Source organism: Spinacia oleracea, chromosome 3 (genome assembly GCF_020520425.1).
Source record: "Spinacia oleracea cultivar Varoflay chromosome 3, BTI_SOV_V1, whole genome shotgun sequence".
NCBI lineage: Eukaryota > Viridiplantae > Streptophyta > Magnoliopsida > Caryophyllales > Amaranthaceae > Spinacia > Spinacia oleracea.
In genome coordinates, this window is record NC_079489.1 from 71,407,935 (window position 1) to 71,413,934 (window position 6,000).

Sequence of the window (6,000 nt, forward strand, 5' to 3'; positions counted from 1 at the left end):
CTGCATTGTCATGCGCGCTGCGCCCATGGGCCTTGCGCTTGTGCGCTCCGGCTCTTGGGTTGCTTTCGTGTTGCGATTAAATAATACTTCGACAATTTATTTATTGTTTCGTACTTGACGATCCAATTTCGTACGATATGATTATTCGTCTCGCCTAGCTTACGAATATACGCAATACGATATACGATTTCACGATCCAATGTTAAATCGATTTATTATGTTTTTCCGAACTAATTTCTCGAAAAGCTATTAAATGAATTTCCGATTCATTTAATCCGGTGATCTGTTACATGCCAATGGTGTGACCTTATAGGTTCAGTCAAGAGTAAGCTGTGAGCCTAATATAGATTAAAACTCACTGATCGGAAGCATTGCTCCAGCTAGGTGTTCCGATCACTTGATCTCACTGAATTAATTGTTCGTAATTAATCTGAACCTTGGTATTAGACTTAATACACCTTGGGTGAAGGACACATTTCCTTCATGATAGATATAGGATTTCATTCTAGCTTCTTTGTACTTAGCTTTCCCTGATTACGTGCTTTGTGTTTTGGTCATGGCCTTTGCCGTAATGACCCTATGATGATCCATCATTTGCACTTGCATTGTTGGGGAGTAGAATATTAATAAACAGGTTACTAGAGGTGACTTGCAGGCCAAGTAATCTTTCAAGGGGTTGAATGAGAGAGTTTATTTACTTGCAATATTTAAAACTCTATTTATTTTATTTAGTCTAGACTATAACGATTTCAAGTTAGTTAATGGATTTTGATTTAAAGTATTTTGGTGGGCCGTTATGGTTCCAACTTATAGTAAGACCATTAACTATTATTTATTGATTTGAAAGTTAGTTAATTTCGCTGCGTAGTTCTGGTACTAGCCTTAACCGTTATCATGGTGGCGGTAATACTTTAGTAATTCCTTTATTTTAAGTTGGAAAATGGTTTTATAAATACAAGGAATTATTAGGGTGTTACAAAGGCGGTCTTACAAAAAAGTTGTCGCTTGAAGTTGGAGGATGGCGGAAATTAAGAATGCCCAACTTAGACAATAAGTAACCAAATTGCTTCTTCCCGAGTGCTTTAGTAAAAATTTCGGCTAATTGTCACGTTGTATTGATATATGATGGTGCAATGATCCCTTATGCGACTGTGTAATACCTCGTATTTTTCTGTATTTTATAAATATATTTTATTATATTTATAAAGTATTTTTATGATTTTTAGAATTTAAAACGCATTTAAATGTTATTTAAATGTATTTTATTTTATTAGAGTATTAAACGAATTTATTATTTAATGTTGGGAATTTAATTGGGTTTCAAAAGTAAAACGATTTTAAATGAATCTAGCCCAATTCAATTCCAAGTTCAAGTCCAAACAAATTAAACAAGCCCATCCTATGTTTAATGAAGCCCGAAAGGGAATCCTAAAGCCTAGCCCATCTTTGAGTTTCCTAAGTCTATAAATATAGGTGCTCACCCTCAAAATCGCTCCCTATTATTCATTAAACCTAAAAACAAAACCCTAACCCTAAATTCTTCTTTCTTTCGTCGAACTTATGTTTGGCCGTTTTTCTCCTACTTCCGTACGTTTTCAGAAAAAGTTTTATTCTTCAAAGTTGTAGATCTCAAAAAGTTCTTGAACTTTGCCTCATGAATCCATCAATTCCGAGTTGTAGATTAAAAGTTATGAGCGTTCTAGAATCCTGCTGCAGTAATTTTTCTCCCTCTTGCTCCCTCGCGCAGCGCTCGCCCTTCCCCTTGCCCGCTGCTGCTGTGTGCTATTGCTGTTGCTGTGTGCGCTGCTCTCGCCCAGCCACACGCCCCTCGCCTCACTCTCTTGCTCGCCCTCTTGTCCCGCGCGCCAGCTGCTGCTGCTGTGCCTGCCTTCGATCCTGCCCGCGCGCGCACACACGGAACGTGTGTGTGTGTGTTGTTTTTGTTCGTTGTTCAATCTTTTTCGCCCAATCACTTAAATTCGTGGTTGTTCCGTGCTATAGGCCGGATTGGTATAATTCTCTTCTTCCTTGCCTATTCTATTTCAATTCCGTATTTTAAATTATATTAATATTATTGGTTTTGTTTAATTAAAATGCTGGGATCGGTTATGAACACCGAATTTTGAGGATTTGTATGTTTGAATTATTGAAGGATGTTTTGAATTGAAATACTATAATTTTCAGATTTGAAGTATATATTAAAGCTTCAATTTTTATTAGTTTTAATGGTTTTAATTACAAACTATGATTGGAGTTTTAATCTAAGCCTTATGGGTGATTGATTAGCATAATTAGATGATGAATTTAATTATGATAATCAATTATATTTTTCAGAATATTATAAAGACTTAAAACGTCGATTTTTAATGGTTTTATGCATGAAAATAAATTAATTTCATGCTAGGGTTTTAAACGATTGATTGAGACGATTATGTTATTAATGAACATTTAAGTTCTAATTAATTCAAGTGTTTTAAAACTAAACAAAGTTGCTGGAAATTTAGTAAACATGGATAATAATTAAGTTTCTCCATTGTGTTTATAGGAGTTGATTTCTAGTAAGTTGTGATTCACACAGTGGCCCCCGTACTTAGGTATTCCAGGTACGTACAAGTCTAGGGAGACCACACGTTTTTGTCAATGACATTACATGATTGTTGATGATGTGAATTACATTATGTGGAATCATGTTTATTTTGGTGAACGAGCATGTGATTTGTGATGTTGGATTTATTGGATTAATTGTTGAACAAGCATGTTGAAATTATTATGAGTATGGATTCCATTGTCAATCATGTTGTTCAATATTTATGCATGTATGGTTTATTTCACATGCAAGGGATGAATTATTTATTTGTATGCTATTGTACGGGATGTCTAGCATACTTTGAGCCAATTATTCGTACTTCGTTGTACTATTTATTTTACCACATGTGAAGGGTTAGCTCACGTAAGCCACCGCACATGTAGGGTTCAGTTGGGAATATTATATGAAATGAATTAGGATTTGTCGTGCAAGGGCACAACCCTCATGTTAATGTGCATGATGTGGATTCTCACTTTGGTGAGGAGGAACATGGTAGTAATATCAATAGTGTCTTGCTTGGTTGGTCACAAGTCTTAAAGCATTAAAATAAGATTGTTTTGGTTGTTGTTTATTAATTGTATGTGTGTACATTGTCGAGTCTTGAGTTCGCCTTTAATAAAATATTAATAAACGTAAAGTGCAACCGGAACAAGCTTCAAAACACTTGGAACGTATATACCTTGAGTATAAACAATGGGGGGAGTCTTGCCGGAAAGCTCGTACTCCTACTAATGATACAAGACGTTGTTTCATTTATATTATGCGCAGGATTTCCGTCGGTATGGCCCGACACTCGGCATGGCCCGATTTTATTATTTATTCTTTGGTGTGTGGTTGGCTCCCATCACCTTTCCTTTATGGAATATTTCTTTGGCCCGTTCGAAGCTTATTCTAATTAAATTGTGAGTCAAGAGTCGAGTCAAGAGTCGAGTCTTGTATCTCATGATTGTTTGTTAATTATTATATGGCTTTTGCATGTTGATTAGTACTTAGTGAGTGATGCATGTTTTAGTTTCATTTACTCCATGCTTGTAAGTACTCAGCTTTTGCTGACTACGTGCTATGTGTGTTTCTGGTCATGGTCTTCGCCTTAATGACCCTATGATGATCCATCATTTGCATTTGCATTGTTGGGGAGTAGAACAATATAGCAGGTTGGTAGATCAAGTACGATCGAAATCATGTGGCTTGGGATGATTGAGAGAGTTGCATGCCTTCGTTCTTTTAAACTATTTAATAATACTTTAATTATGTTTGAAATGTTTGAAATGTTTGAATTATTTATACTTTGGGTTTTGCGCCATTATGGTTCCAAATTGTAGGAGGCCTCAATATTTCATTAATTATGTTTTTAAAAGTTAGTTGACATTAAATTCCGCTGCGTAATTCTGGTACTAGCCTTAACCGTTATCACGGTGGCGGTAATACTTTAGTAATTCCTTTATTTTAAGTTGGAAAATGGTTTTATAAAAGCAAGGAATTATTAGGGTGTTACAGACTGCATCCATGACGAGATGATAGTCAATCTCAATATGTTTGGTGTGTTCATGAAGCATCGAACTTTTTGCAATATATATGACAGATAGACTGTTACAGAATAAGGGAATAGCCTTGGGATGTTGAACCCCAAGGCTTAATAACAACCCCTTAAACCATTTTATTTCACATGTAAGGGCTGCCATTGAGCGATATTCGGCCTCTGCTGATGAGTGAGAAAATGTGTGTTGCTTCTTTGTCTTCCATGAAATAGGAGAATGGCCTAGAAACACAAGCCAGCCAGATAAGGATCGAAGTTTGATCAAGCAAGCATCCCAATCTAAATCGCACCAACCCTGAAGAGTTAGATCACTGTCGGCACATAGCAGAATACCTTGAGATAACATAACACACGTAATGCAGCATCCGAATGTGCAACTCGAGGTTCCTGCAAAATTGCGATAAAAATGGACAGAATACACAAGATCGGGACGGGTTTCCGCCAAGTATACTAGAGGCCCTACCAGGCGAAGATAAGCTTCGGGAACCTTAAGAGTCGGGCCATCTGTAAGGATAAGACCATGATTTTGTTCAATCGAGAATCCACAAGGCTTGGCACCTGATAGTCCTCCTTCATCAATAATATCCAAAGTGTACTTGCTTTGGCATAAGATCAAGCTTGAAGCATTGCGGGCTACCTCAATGCCAAGAAAATACTTCAAAGAGCCCAAATATTTCATTTTGAAGCAGTCACTCAAATATGACTTGAATGATGTGATTGCAGCGGAATCGTTACCAGAAATAATAAGATCATCAACATAAACCAACACATTCAATTGCACAGCCCCTTTAGTAAATGTAAATAAAAATTAGTCGGAATATGACTGAAGAAAGCCAAATGTCTTAAGAGCATGAACTAACTTTTCAAACCAACACCTAGGAGCTTGTTTCAACCCGTACAAGGATTTGCGTAGGCGGAAAACCAACTTTGGGTTAGAGCACTCAAACCCGGGGGTAGTTTCATGTAAAATTCTTCTTCTATATCACCATGAAGGAAAGCATTATGAACATTCATTTGATGGAGTTCCTAATTTTCGGATGCAACTATGGCATGAAAAGCACGAATAGTGATCATCTTAGCAACTGGAGCAAATGTTTCATTATAGTCAATACCTTCTTCTTGGTGATTTCCCAGAACAATCAATCTAGATTTGAGACGTTTAACATCCCCGCTTGAGAAAAATTTGGTTCTATAGACCCATTGGCTGCCCAAAGCACGTTTTCCTAGAGGAAGTTCCTCTAAAGTCCATGTCCCATTATCATCCAAGTCTCGTATTTCTTCCTGTATAGATTTCTTCAATCCCTCATCTTGCATTGCCTCCCTGAAAGACTTCGGATCTTTCCCACAAATAATAGCTGCCAAAAACTTATAGTAATTTACAGAGAAATTGTTGCAATTAATATAATGTGTTATACGATAAGGAGTACCAGAGGAGCGATGTGAAGACGAGGTAGATGGAGATGGAATTTCAGTACAAATTGTGTTAGTAACATAACCACGGAGCCAAGAAAGAGGACATTTGTCCCTTAGACCACGACCCATATCTGTATTTTGGGTCTCCTCGTTAACCGTAGCAGCTAGAATGGTAGTGGTCTTGCGTGGCTAGGGATTGGGTTGTAGGTGTATTTAGATATGGGTGGGCTGTGGCTGGAGTTTCTTTTTGGGCGGCCCACTCGTGAGAAGTGGAAGTAACGGAGACGCAAGGTGTACCAGGGGATACTTCCTCATCAAGTGGCTCATTTAATACTTCCTCATAAATGGGCTTATTTAAAGTGTTTAGTGCATTTAAATTAGTGGCAACAAATCAAGTATGCCACCATTATTTGGACCGGTACGTAAAGAGAAATCTAAATCAACTTCATCCTCACTAACAAAT